At 41.5% G+C, this 17,885-nt stretch overlaps 1 protein-coding gene and 1 pseudogene across 2 annotated transcripts in view; one reads left to right on the top strand and one right to left on the bottom strand.

The window, feature by feature from the left end:
* Positions 1 to 17,885, top strand: part of LRMDA (leucine rich melanocyte differentiation associated) — a 1,073,572-nt gene that overhangs the window by 126,436 nt on the left and 929,251 nt on the right. The gene's annotated exons all lie outside the window — the stretch shown is intronic.
* Positions 3,316 to 4,237, bottom strand: LOC124236472 (serine/threonine-protein kinase 16-like; annotated as a pseudogene).

Raw genomic sequence — 17,885 nt, 5'->3', positions numbered from 1 at the left:
TCTTCTAGTGGTGTCTTGCTGCTACCTTGTGCTTAGTGGGGAGCCTGGAGAAAGAAAGAGTTTTACTCATGTTCCCACTCCATCCTCAGCTCTCAGCTGGTCCCACATTCCTACACTAAAAAATGGGCCTCTGTCCATGCCCTTGCCCCTCTTTGATGGCTAGACTGCTGTTGTTTATTACTGTGAGACTTTGGTGGTGGTAGGGTTTCTCTTTTCTCCTGCTCCAGTCTCAGTCTTAGGGAGGTCCTGTGTGCATAGGTCCCAGGCAGGAATCTTTTTCTGCCTCATATTGGTGGGGCATCTTGGGTGAGAGAGCATTTCCTGTCCCTTTTCCAGTAGTAGCAGGCCTCTGCTTTCTATCTATTCAAGATGCCCTACTTGAACAGGTTTTTATACTCCTTCCCTCAGGAGCAGACATCTTTTGCTTCTAGCTCTCCATTAGTGGCAGTTTACCTTTACCTGAGAATGTTCCTCCTTAATGGCTTATGACTTCTGTTTTTTATGAGAGAAGGTTCTGGAAGTAGGCAAGATTTTACGCCTGTCCACAATGTAGGGGGTTCTCTTATGTCTCTCACTTGATCTTAATCTCTCTTGTGAGCACTATGGGAAAAAAGTGATGAGCAAGTACAGAGTTTCCAAGACTGTCAGAAATTCTAAACTTTCTGGCTTTCCCACATTTAGTATTAACAAATTTGTTAAAAATTTCAGCTGTTTTCTTCTTACTTACATTTATGATGGCTACCCCTTCAACTTGTCCTCTGCCAAAGGTGAAACAATTTGTGTGTCTTGTCTCCCCTTGGAGAGGGACAAGTCATACTTTGGAACTCAGTTCACTCACTTGTCTTGCAGTAGCAGTTCTCTGATAGGTTAGAGAAAAGTTATGATTTTGTAGATTATCTGGCTTTTTCTTTTTAGTGAGAGAATGATATTCTCTTGTGATTTTCTATACCATGAGAAGGAATAGAATTCCGCTCACAATTTGAATTATGGCCAATGATGGTAATTGTAAGGTGACAAAATTCGGTTTAATATAAGAAAGAACTTGCCAATATACAAAACCATTGAGGATGGAATGGACAATGTGCAAAGGATGTAAGCTTTTAGATTTGTAGAGACCAAAGTTCAAATCCTGGCTTCACCATTTTCTAGCTAAGACACTGTGAACAAGTTAACATATTTCTCTGAGGCCCAGTTTCCTCATCTGTAAAATGGAGATGATAATACCTTCCTTAAAGCATTGTTAAGTAGATGAAAAGAGTGGAAGTATATAACATATCTGGGTCATTTAATTTTCTTTTTATGTCTCCCAAAAGTTGTGTGCTCTTGTTAGTAGAGATATGTAAGCAGAATCTCTCCAATTAGCCAGTGTGGAGGGGATTCCTGCCCTGATAAGAAGTGGGATAGGATGATCTGATGGTCCCTTCCAGTCATTCCCCCGGGGCTTGGGTTTTAGAGTCCATGTATATCTGATGCAGAGGGACAGTCTCTGATCCTGATGAGAAGAGTTTGGTGGGTCCTCAGCTGTCTGCTCTCTATTGCCTGGTAGGAAAGTTGTAAAGAAAACCAGAGAGCAACTATATTAGTAATTACATGATTCCTAAGGGAGGAAGAAGCAGGCAGCTCTTGGAGGGGGAGTTGGCACTTGAAGGAAGGGAAAAGCATAGGATGAATCTCTCATTTTCTGCAGGTTTTATCTTGAGAGCAGGCTTCAGTCTATGCCAGGTGGGAAGGCCAACTCTCAATAGAAAGCACACTTTTTATTGACTTGATTAATCAGAGACCCAGGTTCAGGGCAACCTTAGTTGCTAGAAAGAGGGGAATCCCTGAAAGGAGTGAACCAGTGAGTGGACCCCAAATTCCATCAATAAAAATCTGCCCAAATCTATAGTTGGACCCTGAACCACATGAATAGGGTAATTCCACATTAGTAAGGGTAAAACAATTGGAGTGAAATTTGAACTGCTGCATACCTCAGGGGAGAGAGTGTTTTGCAGTTTGCTTTTGGCCAAGTTAACTACGTGCTTTAAAAAAATGATCTTCAGAGAAACTTAACAGAATCCAGAATTTCTCCAACATATCATTCAAGACATCCAGGATGCAACCTAAAATTACTAATTTCATTATGAAAGCAATCAAGAGACCAGCCCCAAGGTGACCCAGGTGATGGAATAGCAAACAAAGATTTTAAAGTAGCTATTATAAATAGGCTGAAGGATATAAAGGGAAATATGTTCACAATGTAGGAAAAGATAGGAAATCTCAGAAGAGAAACAGTATTATTTTATTTTGATAATAGTATTATAATAATAATCTAGGACTGAAAATTATATCAAACAAAAATATCACTGGATGAGCTTAACAGTAGAATAGAGATGACAGAGAGAGAGTCAGAAATTAAAGACCAATAGAAATTATTCAGTCTTAAGAAAGAGAAAAGAAAAAAAGTAAGCAGAGCCACAAGGACCTGTGGCACAATATTAAAAGTTCTAATATATTTCTAACATATTAGAGTCCCAGAAGGAGAAATGAGAGAATGTGGTAAAAAAAATAATTAAAAATGGCTGAAAATATCCCCAATTTGATGAATGATGTAAATTCACAGATGCAAGGAGCTCAGTGATCACCACACTGGATTAATTTAAAGCAAATCATATCTAGGCACATCTTAGTTAAACTTCCAAAAAAACAAAGATAAAGAAAAAAATCTTGAAAACGACTAGAGAGAAATGCACACTGCTTACAGGAGAACAACTTGAATTACCTTAGCATCTTACCATAAATAATGCAGGTCAGAAGACAGTAGGACATCTTTAAAGGGCTTACAGAAGAAGAGAAAAAAAACCTTTGTGAATCCGGAATTCTCTATCCAGCATAAATATCCAAGAATGAAGTTGAAATAAAGACATTGTCACAGAGAAGAAAACTAAGATAATTTATCACTATGAGACCTGCATGCTAAGAAAGGATAAAGGCATTTCTTTTTTTATTTTTTTATCTACACCAAGCTGTTTTCACTTTATTCTATTAATACATTCTCCTGCTCCCAGAGTTGGAGCAGACATGATGGAAGCTCAGCAGTCCTGCTCAGAGCCTTGACAGATTCTATCAGTTTCCCTTTCCCCCCCCCCCCCCCCCCCAGCTCAGTCAGGCCCCCTGTCCAGTTGTTGCTCTTGGGGGCAGCTCAGTCTTCTGTTTCTGCTCTCTTACCCCAACTATAAGAGAGCAGTCCTGGATAGAGTGGACAGATTGCAATGAAGGATAGGAGCCTCTTTCCAAGGCACAGGGGCCACCTTCTCAATGTGGCCACTGGTTTATTCAGATTTGGGTAGTGTGCTGGCCTGGAGCTGAGGGTTGCAGTGCTTCCAACTGACTTAGGAGGAGAGGAACGTGAGGGCGCTGCTGCGGGTCCACAGTCATCATCGAGGCCAGCAGCTGCCACATCGCTGCAGAATGCCTGGGGCTCTGCCGGATGTTCAGTTGGTTCTGCACAGCAAGGGCCACACTGTCACCCTTCTGGAACACCATGTCATAAGGGCCTTACCCAAACATCATGGCATATAACACGCAGCCTAGGGACCAGACATCAGTCTCCTCATCGATGACACAGTGGCTCTGCACAGAGAAGAGCTCCAGGGCCCGGTAGGAGATGGTGCACCCCTGAGCTGCCCAGTCCTGCAGGGCCAGAGCCTGGAGGGAGCCCTCCACATGGATGCATGCTTGATTCGTGGAACCCAAGTCCATTAAAACTGGCTGCCCCTCATCTCCAAGCAAGATATTAGTGGGCTTCATGTCCCTGTAGGCATAACCCTTGGCGTGAATGGCCTCAAGTCCTCTGCAGATACCCAGCAGCAGCTGAAGGATTTGATCTTCAGTCAAGAAGTTACCTTTGTCCTTGAGCCGTTCTGTCTCGGTCCACAGCGTACCTCTCTTGAAGAAAGGTAGCAGCAGCCAGGCCTCATGTTTAGCGCCCCGCTCCTTCAGACAATAAGCCACAAGGTGAAGGATGTTGGGGTGATGGAAGAGGCGATGCATGTCTGCTTCTCATTGGGCATCTTCCTGGTCCAGCTGCTCGTGACACAGGATTCGCTTCAGGGTGTAGAAGTGTCCATCATGTAACCCCCCTACTAGGTCCACATAGCTGAACCCACCCTCCCCTAGTTTCTGGATGAAGAGGTAGCGCTTATTGTCAATGATGACAGTTCCCCGAGAGCAGACACACAGTGCGTGGCCCATAGTGTCTCAGTCATCCTCCTCAAAGCCGGTCTGAGGGTGCATCCAGGTTGAGTGGGCTCCTCCAGGTGATGCCCTGAAGGCCCAGTGGATCATGCTGGCTCGGGCCGCAGGGAAGCACCAGGGACTGGAAGCCGATAAAGGCATTTCTACAGGCTGAAGAATGGAAACGTCTTCAGGAAGCAAGCAGAACATTAGATGTGATAAATATATGGGTAAAAAAAAAGACGATTTTCCCTCTTAATTTCTTTGCAATATATGTGAGGGTTTAACCCCAAACTCTAATATTGTATTTTGGAGTTTATAGTGTGAGTAGAGGTAGCATACATGACAGCTACAGCGTAAGTCTGGGGGTGGGATAATGGACACCTATGGTGGCACAATTGTTTTCATTTTACAGGAGGTTGTACAGTATTTGAGCAGAGTGTGACAAATGAAGAATGTATATTGTAATCTTGGAGCAACTCATAAAAAGTAATGTAAGAGATATAGCTTAAAAACGAATAGATAAATTAAAATGATATTCTAAGAAAATACTCTATAAGAAGGTAGGAAATGAGGCACAAGGGAACAAAAAATACAAGAGACAGAGAAAATAGAGGTAACATGGTAGACTTCAACCATATCTTTAATTACAGTAAATGTTAACAGACGGAACACCCGACTGAAATGGGACCTATAAAGCCTGACTTTTTAGTTCACAGGGATTTTTTTTAAATGGTTGTGAGATTTGTGGAGACAGTGTGGCTGTGGAAACCCATGTTCTAGCCCTGCAAGATTGATACTCGTAGACCAGATAAAAGAAAATGAGCTATTTAGAGCAGACGTGAGGCATGGGTTCTGGTTTGTCCAGATTTTCTGGCCTGATTCAACACTGCAGTTCAGACAGAGCTAGATCTGCCTCTGCTTCAATGCTGAGAACCAGCTGGAGCTGGGATTGAAGCATGGGGAAAATGCCTATGTGTCTTTCTCCTGCTTCGCCTGGCTGCATCCTGTCCATCTTTAAGCAAATTGTTACTGTTTTCACTGAGCTCTCCTTTCCCCCGCTTTAAGGCCATATACTATATGGAGCTGTGTGTTGATTTGTTAAGTCCAACTGTCTTCCATCTGGGCCCCAAAGAGGTTTCAAGGACAAGATGTTTTGATGTGTCCTTTCAGGCTAATATGCAGGAGGCCTAGTGTGAGTGACTTTATTAAGTGGTGTCTAAATCCTCCAAGACACCCCTGGCAGAGAGGATACAGCCAGCACAATGGCATGTTTTAAGTTCTCTGATGAAGGAGGGGGTATGCAGTATACTGCTTCATTGGGCAAACAGCACTTATGCCCCCACAACCCTCCACCAGAGAAAGGACTGGGAAACATATTCCTCCAACTTGGAAAAAAAAGAAGTAAATTAGATGATGGTCAACATGGTTTCTTGTCCTTCTTTTCCTCCTTGCTTAATTTGCTAGTATCTACTAAAAACTTTCTAAAGCACCTCCCTGAAAATTAGGCTATGTAAAGCAATTTTGGGACTTAAGTGTGACCAAGAGATGTTGGCACAATGGAATTCTATTTCCTTTGAGAGAAGAAAGCTATTTGCAGGTACTCTAACAAGAGAGCAAAACTCTCTGTGTTTCAATAAGACTTTGCACTGGATAACATAAACTTAGTCCTCAGAGTCTTCATTGACTTGAATCCTATTTAAGGGCCTATATTCAGTCATTGATAGCACTATTATCAACCACATGACTTCTGCCTTAGATCCTTTTTGAAATGAGGTGGAGTATTACTATACAATAAACACCTATGTTCTTAGGAAAGTCACTTCTCTGGATCTTATAAATAAAATGAATACATTGAACACCCCTGGAGAGTTTGGGTCCACAAGTCCATGGCGTGGGGTGAAGCCTGGGCATCTACAGTTTCAACAAGCTTCATAGATGATTCCTCTGCTGATCTGTAAGGACCTCTCTAGATTATAAGATTCTGTGATTCCATGATTTTGCATAAGTGTCAGGAAAGATGATTTTTGCATATAAACTCTCCCTTTTAAAGTGGTCCATTTAGGATAACGTGATATTTTTATCTTAATATACTTTAGGTCTCATCCTATAGCAACCTCTTTCTAAACAATTCATTTGATCATTCTGATTGATCCATTTCAAGGAGCGGAAAGGGTTCACAAACATTTTCTAGTGAACTCTAGAAGCAAAAGCTCTGGCACCACTTTAATGGGGAGATTTCTCTGTGTAGTTCTGACTTGCTGGGACCATCATGTGACCTTGGCAGGTCAGACATTCTTTGTGGGTTTGGAGGGATGATTTTGTTTTGTAGGGTGTATCAAGATGATATTAAAGTTCTTTCAAGAATAGAGTATCCATTTAAAAGCACAAAGGCAGTTGTCAGAGGACAGGGGCTGAATGCTGAGTTCTTTCACTGGGGGATTATTGGAGGCATCTCGGCAGCAGTTCATTGAGTGTGCTTACCTGAAATTGTTTTCTGCCTCTTAACTGGATGCTGATTTGACTGTATCAGTTGAGAGTGTGTTAGTTAATCCTTTGCTTAACTTGTGCTTTCTGGGACAGGCAGGGGCATTTCCAAAGATAAAAATCTGTCAACAGAGGCTAAGTCTTAATCAAACAGGTGTGGATGAGTTGGGGAGGCTTGGAGCTGAAGTATGAGAGAGAACTGCATTGTAGGAGCAGCCCTCTAGTCAGGGAGTGTCTTGGAAGGAGAATGGGGCAGCTAATGGGATGTTTAACCAGCAAATTATTAGGATCATGGAGAGGTATGTTAACTTTTGCTGACCATCTTGATTGTCAAACTCTATACTTCCTACTTAGCTTTAAACTTTATATCACTTGGGTCAAGTAAGATTAAAGGACGGAGGAACTGAAATCGTAGACTGAATTCCCATAGCACACTTATCAGAGCTCTCAGACTGAGCTTCTAGGACAGAGAACTTCTTTAAAAACAGCGCTATTGATTCTTTCTTCCTCTGATTCTTAATTCCTACAGCACTCACAATCCGTATTACCTATCCCATCGCTCATTCCTTCTCTTTTACTGAACTTCCTGAAAGAGTTGTCTCCCTTCACTACCTTCACATTCTCACCTATTCATCACTCCCTCCTGGTCTTTTAAGTGTAGTCTGTGGACCAGCAGCGTTGGCATCCCTTGAGACTTGTTAGAAATGCCAAATTGTGGGCCCCACCCAAACCTAATGAGTCAGAATCCTCACTTTCACAAGATCTCCAAGTGATTTGTGACACATTAAAGTGTAAGAATCACTGCTAAGGCTAAAATACTTTCTTGAAGGCCTCAGATGGCCTTCTAAGCACAAAATCTACTGGCAGCTTCTCATTTTTTCTTCTCCTCGACTGCTCTCACTTGACATGATTTTCTTCTTTAAAGCTTCTCTCTCTCTGACTTCTCTAACATAGCTCTATGTAGAGCTTCTTTACACTTTGCTGGCCATTCTTTCCCTGGATCATTTTCTGGCCTGTTTTCTTCTTGTCAACTTCAAAATACAGATATTTCCACAGTCTGTCTCCAGCACCACTTTATCTTTCTCCCAAGGTCCAATTCCACTGTTCCATTTGACTTCTGGACAGCTCCACGTTGGATGTCCCTTTGGAACCTCAAGATTACTCTGTCTGAACTAACTTATCTTCTCCTTTATTCCAAAAGGCAGTTTCTCCTCTGGCCTTCCTTACTTAGTGACATCCCTGGGGATCCTCAGCATCATCACTGATTACTTCTTCCCTTGCTTCCTTCCCTGTCTAATTAGTCACAAGATTGTACCTCTAGCATTATCCTGTGTTCTGATGTTCTCATTCGCTGTTTAGTCAAGTTATTCAAACCTCTTTCCTGAACCACTGTAAGGGCCTGGTCTTTATAATTCTAACCACTGCCCACTCCTACGTCTCTTGCCCTCCACTGTCAGATTGTTCTTTCTAGATGTTCTGATTATGCCTCTCCTCTGCACCAAAGCATTCATTGTTTCTGCACTGCCTTCAGAGTTACATCTAATCTCTTCAGTGCAGGCTTCAAAGTCTTCTGTGTTCATATCCCAGTCCCTGCCTTACTATTCTCTTTGAGTGCCCTATGCTTGGCCAAACTGAAGTCCTGTTTCCTCTCTTTGGCATTCCCTACTAACCAAAGATGACCTTTGGAATCTGGAATGAGATTCTAATATAGATTATTACAGGGATGGATAGTGAACCAGCAATTGTTTGTGAGTCAGTCTGGCTTCATTGCAATAGATCAGGTCATGTGATCTTCCTTTCTTTTCTGACTTAGTAGGTAAGGGAAATGTGTTAAGCATCGTGCGTTTGAAGATCAGGAAGGCATTTAATACTGGATTTGTGCCAAACAGCTCTATCAAAAGAGGGCACCTGGGGCTGGCCCCGGGGCCGAGTGGTTAAGTTCATGCTCTCTGCTTTGGCGGCCCAGGATTTCGCTGGTTCGGATCCTGGGCACAGACATGACACCGCTTATTGGGCCATGTTGAGGCGGCATCCCATATGCCACAACTAGAGGGACCCACAACTAGAATATACAACTATGTACCGGGGGGATTTGGGGAGAAAAAAGCAGACAAAAAAAAAAGGAGATTGGCAACAGTTGTTAGCTCAGGTGCCAACCTTTAAAAAAAAAAAAAAAAAGAGGGCACCTAAATGGAGGAATGTTTCTTGTGGTTTCCCACTGTCGACGAAAATAATCCATAACCAATCTATAAATGAAAATTTGGGTGAGTTTATTCTGAGCTTAAATTTTAGGATTATAACCCGGGAGAGTCTTTCCACAAAGGAACAGAGCACTCCAAAGAAGTGGGGGGTATAAGGGTGGTTATATACCCTCAAAGAGGGTGTTTCACATCTGATTGAAATGTCCCTCCCACGATAGTCACAAGATTGCCCTGTCGGCACAGCATTTGATGGACACAGCAGGTAGCAGGTCTGCTATCTTGGTGGGCGTAGCAGGAGGCAAGTCTATTGTCGCCAGCTGGACGGTCACAGGTGCGGGCAGCAATCAGCTTCTAGCCTAAGGAAAGATACTTAATCCTTAAGGAGACGCCAACGTTGGGAGGGGGAGGGAAGTTGCACCTTTATCTCAAGGGCCTTTTGCTCTTGCCATAGGGAATCTCTAAAGCAGATATACAATGCATGCTCAGTGGCCTCGGTCAGGCCCTTTTGGAAAGACAAGTTCAGGCTGAATTAGGTTTACACCAAATGGCTTCCTCATATATTCCAATATATCCTATTACTTGCCATTTTTATTTGTCACCACAGAGTTTGATTTTGTACCTGATTCCTGGGCAAAAATATTTACCAGTGACTTAGATAAAGATACAGAAAGTGCATGTATCATATTTTTAGGAGACAGCTGGGAAGGACAATAGAATCAGATAATAGAATCATGATCTCCCAATATTTTATCAGCTAGAATATGGCCAAATCAGAAGAGAAGAAATTTAAGATTACACTTGCACTTGGGCCCTCAAATGAACTGTTAAAGTAAAGTACCAGAATATGGGTGATGTGTGGGAAAAAATTGTTTTATTTAATATCTTCACATATCTGAATGAGTGTTTCAGGAACTCACGAGATAATAGGTTCAATGACAGAAGCATATTACCTTGAAAAAGAAAGAAAGCCACACTTAGAATATTGTGTTCAGTTCTGGGCCCTACATTTTAAGTTGGATGTAGACAAACTGGAATTATTTTTAGGGGGAGCACAACAAGAGTTGCTTGGCTAGGGTGTGGTTAGTGTGAAGAGCTCACTAGGTGGTCTTTGAGGTCCGTTTCAAGCCCAGCTTTACTCAGTTATAGTCTCCTTGGTGGAGGGTAATTCCTGCCTTACCGTAGTTTCTCTGAAGGCATTTAGCGCAATGCTTTGCTCATAGCGTGTGTTAATAAATATTGCTGAATGAAGGTTGTTAGTGTGATGTAAATTTTGCCTTCAGACCCGGGACATAATTTCCTTGAGGGCATATACCACATGTTTTGTTTCTTTTTATATCATCCCTAGCATCTTGCATGGGGCTGGATTTTCAGCAGGTACTTAGTAAATACAGGCTGAGTTCACAAAATTAAATATTGGGAGAAATCCATTAAACACCTCATACTTATTCCCCAAATTTCCCCTTTCCTGTTATATAAATACAAAGAAACAATGTGGTGAGGGGAAAGAACACTGACTGGGAGTCAGAAACCTTGGTGTTTTTTTTTTTTTTTTCCTAAAGATTGGCACCTGGGCTAACTACTGTTGCCAATCTTTTTTTTTTTTTTCTGCTTTATTTCCCAAACTCCCCCCGGTACATAGTTGTATATCCTAGTTGCAGGTCCTTCTAGCTGTGGAATGTGGAACGCCGCCTCAACGTGGCCTGACGAATGGTGCCATGTCCGCGCCCAGGATCCGAACCCTGGGCCGCTGCAGCTGAGCGCGCAAACTTAACCACTCGGCCACGGAGCCGGCCCCAGAAACCTCAGTTTTTAGGGCTGCCCCTTTCACTCACTAGCTCACATCAGGCAAGTAAGAACTCATGTACAGGATCTGATGATGAAGGAGAAGTAGGATGGAAAGTGTCATGGCTGCTACAATTTAGGATCAGGCATCTGAATACCGCAGCTGGGCTTCTCCCAGCCTTTTGGTGTTGGTAATGAAATGCTTTAAGATGACACAATTAAGACACTTAATCATTTGCAAGTTTAAGTTCCTTTCAATTGGCCTGGAAGCCATAGAAATGGCATAGTTTGCTTCCTGGGAGATTGTAGCCTACGACCAATAATTCACTTGTGTCTATACAGCTGTTATTTGCTATTCACTGGCAGGTGTGACTAATGCCACCACTGACACCACCTCTTGGATGAATGTGAGCTTCTAAAGCAACTCGTTCATGAGTATCTGTGTGAGAGAGGATTGTTGGAAGGGTGCTGGGCTTCTCTTTGTTGTTACTGGTGGGGCTGAACCCACTTTTGAGAGACTTAGATTAATGTTGGCACTATTTCCCGAGGGCATGTCTGCTCTCCGTGGAGCCTTTCCTGGCATATGCCCATGATTCTTGGTACTCTTTTTCTATTCTCTCTTTCTGTGTATTGTCATAGCTCTCTGGATTGGATAGGCATGTTTCTGAAGGCTCTGAAAGCCCATTTATTTGAACAGGGACAAAGTGATGGTGTTGAGGGAGCAAACCTGAAAACATAAGGCTGGGTTTGGACATGCCACTGTGTCAGAAGAAAGCAGTGGGTTTTCTAGACAAGGGTGAAGTGGCTGAGAAAGCATGTACAAATAATCTGATATCTCCTGTTCAGTCTTTAAAGAGTTAAAAGTTGAAGTGGATTTTTACCAATGAATTGTGTTTAGTTTTGTTCTTTAAAACAAAAAAGGGACCTCAGAAAAAAAATTGTTTCATTAATGTGCCAGCTTGGATTATTTTCCCCTGTTTAGCAATCAGCAGTAATAAAAACCCAGATAGAAAATTTTAATACATTTACAGTAGAAATGAAGACATTAAGCAAAAACTCTAAAACATTTTCCATTTTCATTTCACTTACCAGGTGCTACATATCAAGCTATTATTTACCCAGCTAAAATGAGCTGGAAAGTGATCCAAGTTGGTGAAGTGCCTGTAGACAAATCACACAATTGTTTTCTCCTGCTGATTATGCTCAGCTGAAGGGATTAGTTTAGCACAAATCAGATCAAGATGATGTGAAAGTTATGCAGGATTACTTGAAGACTGTGGAGATTAGCTGTGGTCAGCTAGCCAATGGAAAACTTCATTTTTATGCCTTTGCTGCCTGGTTAGTTCATGTGTATGGAGGCAGTTTAATTTAAGTCATACCCAGTGCTATTCTCCAGGCTAGTGGAGTAAAGCAGCAAGGATAATTCAAAGTGAGCAGATAATCCACCAGACAGTTCTGTTTTGTTTTGGAAGGAATACAGTATATTAACAATAGTTTATATTTGTATGGCTATTTCCAGTTGAAAAAGTGCCATTGTGTACCACTGATCTAATAGCTGGAACCAGCGAGGAAACCCAGGTATACCTCTAATTTTGCTCTTAGATACTAACCTTAGGCAAGTCACTGAGTCTCTTTGTATTTCCTTATCTATAAAATGGGAATAATAATCAAACTGGTCCTTCCTAGATGGTAAGGGATTTGAGATAATAGTTTTGTAAATGTCTTGAAAGGTTAAAGCATTACATTGATCTAGTTACTTAAAGACCTTTATTGATGGCTCACCTTCTGTTAGGAGTTCTGTTCGACCTAGGGATATAGTGGTGCACTAGAAAGAGGGCAGAGGCTTCCCCTTAATCACCTCACATTATGGGATTACTATTCTCTTTTTCTTGGAGTGATTTAAAAATGAATAGAATTTCTTGAATTTATACCAACTGAGTAAGATGTACTCGAGGGTAGAAAAAGGAACTACGTAGGTAATATGAAATGATTTCCTACATCTACATAATGATATGGGAAATCATAACCTCAATGTATTTATCTGAACTGAGTATGTTAACTATATCTAATGGAGGGACTTTTAATCTGAGAGTCTCTAGATGATCTTCAGAGGGCCCAGGAACAACCTGAAATTGGATGTAAGATTTGGGTCTGTGACTTACCACAAAGGTTGAGAACTGCTGAATTAATGTATACTCTCTTGTTCCCAGGACAATGTGATGACAAAGATAGTTAAAAGGTTTCTCTTGGATTAAATCTTTCATCAAGTTGCCAGACTTGGTGCCACTGACTTGTGCAAAGTCTCATCTGTAAAATGTGGGAGTCACATTAAATAGTCTCTGAGAAGTCCCTTTTGGCTCTAAAATTCCATTATCATAACTTCAATTTCTCTTAGAAAGGAAGATTTAATCCACTTTAGCCAGCCATTTCCACAACCTCCCTTCAACCTGCTAATGTTGAAATAATTTGAAAATGGTCCTTAGTGAAAGCCACATTTCTTTGACATTTCAGCTAATCTGGAAGTGGCTATATAGCTTGAAGAGAGAGGATTTTTATAGGGACTTCTGGGAAGCTTTGAATATCTGCATGAATTGACCATGGTTTGGTCTGCTTCATGGGAAGTGTTTTGATCCACTGTCTTCAGGGGTTGATTTGGGGCAGCTGGCTGGTCCCGTTGTCCTTATAGTTTGGTTATTGAATTAGCACAATAGAGATGTAGATTGGTTAATGTGCCTGTGGCCTGTGAGCACAAGCTATAGGCTTGTTAAAGCAGTTGGACTTGTAGAGAGAATTAGATTAACATGAAGCTCCTTTTTCAAATTTCCAGGGTTATATTCTGACATGTTGTGTGGAGGTGTGATCGTAGTGTCGCATAGTCACCACTGTGTGCTAAGTTTTGAGGCAGATGACAGGTGGGGCAAATGCTGTTTGTGGTCTCCCCGCTGATCATTGCTTTCTTCCTTGCTGAAAAAGCTGGGATTTTGCCTGGGTGTCTCTTCTTCTCCATGTTACCTAGATCCAGCTACAGGGGTTTAATCTGGATTGTTTTAAGACCAATGTTGGGATCCTATTCCCCTTGGCTGTCATTGGTTTAGCCATGGGCATGTGACACTGTCTGATGTGTCAGACAGCGACAGTTTAGCCATGGGCCAATGAGCATAAGGGAAAATCTTCCAAGAGGCTTCAGGGAAAGATTTCTTTGCTCTTAAGAAGAGATACGAGTAAGAGATGGTTCTGCTTGTTTCACTAGTTTCTGTTGACTTTCTGTGAGAACTTTTGTAATTCCAGTCATTTTACCACTTTGTGGTCTGATGGTCAGGGACAAGACAGTGTACTGAGGGTGGCAGAGGGGAAATATGGAAAGAGGCTTGAAACTTGACTGGTTCCCCAGCACTGGTTTCTGAGCCTCTTAAGTCTATCTGAGCCAAATGATCCTTGTTGCCTTTATCTTCAAATGTGGAATCTCTTATTTTTAAACCCTCAAAATTCGCCTCTATTAATACTTTTTAATACTCAATGCATATTTAGATTTAACAATATAAGAGTAAAACCTCTGTCTTTTCTCCCTGTCCTCTTTTCCTGCTTTATTTTCCTTTGGTGCACTTACCACCATTTACTAGGTTATATGTAACAAATCAGGGGTTTTGTTTTATTCATTGTAGCATCCCCAGCAAATGGAACAGTGCCTGGCATGTAGGGGAGAGTGCTCAGTAGGTATTTGTTGAATGAATATTTTATCAATTTAGTTGATTTATTGCTTCTTCTAGTCACTCTTTCCGTCTAGTTTCAGTTAGTGTACCGCTAAGCAGTACTGTTGGTTTAGTAGATCTTTCAGTGATGGTTTAGATGCAGGAATTTTCTTACTTTGTCTGAAAATATCTTTACTTTGGCTTTATTTCTGAAGGATAAGTATAGTTTATCTGGGTATAGAATTCTAGCTGATAGTTATTTTTTCTCTGAACACCTCAAAGATATTCTGTTAAGGATTGAATTGTGTCCCCCACACCCCCAAATTCATACCAGTGTGACTGTATTTGGAGATAGGGCCTTTAGGGAGGGCATTAAGGTTAAATGAGGTCATAAGGGTGGGACCCTAATCCAGTGGAATTGATGTTCTAATAAGAAGAGAAAGAGGTACCAGAGATCTCTCTGTCTCTGCATGAGCACAGAAGAAAGGCCATGTGAGGACACAGTGAGAAGGCAGCTGTCTACAAGCCAGGGAGAGAGTTCTCACCGGAAACCAAATTTGCAAGCATCTTGATCATGAACTTCCAGCCTCCAGAGCTGTGAGAAGATAAATGTCTGTTGTTTAAGCTACTTCAGTGTGTGGTGTTTTGTTATGGTAGCCTGCTGTGACTGATACAGATTTCATTGTCTTCTGGAGTTTACTGTTATTGGTGAGAAGTCTGTTCTACATCTTTCATTCCTTTGAGGATAATCCTTTATTTCTACTTGTTTTTCAAATTTTTCATTGCAATACAATCTATCAACACGTGAATTTGTTTTTATTTAAAATTGTTAGTACTCAGTGACTTTATTCAATCTAAGAATTCATGTATTTTTTTTTTTTTCATTTCTGGAAAATCCTCGGTAATTCTCTTCTTGGTTATTGCCTTTCTCCCATTTTTCTTCTTCTGGAACTCCTGTTAGATTATATTGTAGACCTTATTCTGCCCTCCTTGCCACGAATCTTTTATTTTGTACATGCCATCTCTTTGTCTCTTGGTCCTGAATTCTGGGTGATTTTTTTTCAGATTTACTCTATGGTTCATAAGTTTGCTTTTCGGTGTACCTCATAGTCTGTTGAGCCTGTTGATCACTTATTTGATTTTGATGATTGTGTTTTTTTCCGATATTCTATTTTTTCAAATCTTTTTCCTTATAGTGTTATCTTATTTCATAATGGCTCCTATACCTTTTAAACTCTTGTTTTATGGCCTTTCAGGTTTTTCTATAACTTCCTGTTCTTCCATTTGTGATTGGCTGATTCTCTCTTAGTTATTTGTTTCCTTGTGTGTTTTATAATTTTTTTAATGAATTTTTTTTGTTTTTTTTTACCGTGAGCTTGCATTTGAAACTATTTCTGAAAAACAGAGCTTTCATAGGTCTAACACCAGTTTTATGTTGTTTTTTTATCTTGGATTTGAAATACCATTACTGTACACCCATGGGTAATGTAGGCTTAGAGTTTTAGTTTGTTGCAGAGGCCTTTTTTCTGCCCAAAGCCCTGGGAAGCAACATGCCTCCTTATACTTTTCTGTAATGGTAGATAAGGTTTCTCTTGTCCTCTTTTGGGCTCCCCCTAGATGTCCAGCTTTATGTGGAACTTGTAGTTCCAGTTCCCTATCTTGTGTAGGCCCAAAGTAACATGTCCTATCCCTTTGAGGGCGTTAAACACCTGGGTTTATATCCAGGTCTGGTCTTGTCATGGGCTCCTGTGTCGTAGGCTTGGATTTTAGTCTTTGGTTCTCTTACTTGGCAATTGGTCTCTCTTTTTTACCCCCAGCTCTGCTATATATTAAAATTTTTAGAGGAGGGTTATGTTTTATCCAGATTTCTTTAAGAGTGTTGAGATGTGAGTTTGTATCAGCTTAGTCTGCCATGTTGCTAGAAGTGAAATGAAGTCTGAAATCTCTCACTAAAGTCATCAGTGACTTTGTAATTGCCAAATTCAATGGAATTATTTCAGTTCTAACCTTCCTGGACCTCTGGCTATTACATTTTGGACTATCGGTCAGTCACTCATGTATTAGAACTCTCCACGGCCTTGACATTGATGATACCACACTTCCCTGATCACTGATTACCTCTTTGCCCATCTTCTTTCTGTCCTATTTATAGACACTTCTTCCTCCACTTCTTCCTTAATGTTGGTGTTACTGTGAGTCCTAGGCTGTCTATTCTCTCACCACATGTGCACTGTGATTTCATACGCTCTAGGGTTTTAGTTTCTAGTGTGTGTTGATGAGTCCATCTTTACCTTTAGCCAAGGTTCCTCTCTACCAGCCTCACATGTTCAACCCTCCTGCTGAACATACTCCCTAAAGTCCCCTCAGGCACCTCATGTTTAATACCTCTGATGCTGACCTTCCCTCCTGTCCTCACCAACCTTCTCCTCCTCTTGTATCTTTTTCAGGTGCTCTCACCTATCTGTCAGTTCTCATCAGTTTCCCTTTCTCCTTCCCCACTCTCACACTGTACCAAAGCAATCACTAAGTCCTTCTGATTTTACCACCTAAACGTTTCTTGAGTTTTTCTCGTCTCCAACCCCACTTGGAGTAGGTCTGTGTTGATGTCTCCTGCCTCTTTCTTTCCAATTCCATTTCCCACATGGTTCCTTGATGACAAACTTGACCCTGCCATTCCCTTGTTCGCTACCATAGTGACTGCCCTTTCTCTCTGGCATGATGTCTCATCTGTTTCACATGGTTTGCAGAGACCTTTGTAATCTGCTCTATGCCTGCTCTCCTCTGCCCTCACTCAGATTTAACTCTGTATAGTTCCCCACATGCCAGCACCCACATCCCCGCACCAGGTCTTTTTGCTTCTGTGTCTTTACTCATAGAGATTCCCTTTGCTAGGAGCTGCCTTTGTCTTCACTTGACTGGCCAACTTCCACTCATCCTTTAAGGGATATTTTATGTGAAACCTCCTCTAGGAATCATTTCTTTTTCCCTCAGCCCTAAAACTGGCTTACATGTTCCTCTCCTTTGTTCCCACTGTTCTCCATGTATGTGTTTGTCATAATTGTTTTTGTGTCTGTTTTACATGCAATACTGTGAGCAGATAAAGGAAAGGAATTGTGCTTTACTCAATTTTGTATCGTGAGCACAGAACTTGTCACATAGTGGGTGCTCAATAAATGTTTATGTGGATGTGCATGGTTGGATGGATGAGTGAGTAAATGTAGGAGTTTTGTTCAGACAATGGGAGTTCTGTGGTTGCCAGAGAGGTCTGGGATGGCCTCTTGGAGAAGGCAGCTTGTGGTCTGGGGTGTGAAGGATTTGGCATGAGGTTGGTGAAAGGTGAGTGGGACAAGAGAAGAACTAAACTGGCAGTATTTTATGTCTCCTTTTGGGTGCTTTGCAAGTGTCTGACTGATTGTAGCAGTGGGCGACTAATGGCCAACAGCATTCTGACAGCGCCTGCTGACAGTCGATAATGAGATTAGTGCCTTTTGATTCCATTATTAACAAGTAG

The sequence above is a fragment of the Equus quagga genome, chromosome 2 (assembly GCF_021613505.1).
Source record: "Equus quagga isolate Etosha38 chromosome 2, UCLA_HA_Equagga_1.0, whole genome shotgun sequence".
NCBI lineage: Eukaryota > Metazoa > Chordata > Mammalia > Perissodactyla > Equidae > Equus > Equus quagga.
This window is presented reverse-complemented; position numbering and strand designations above follow the sequence as displayed.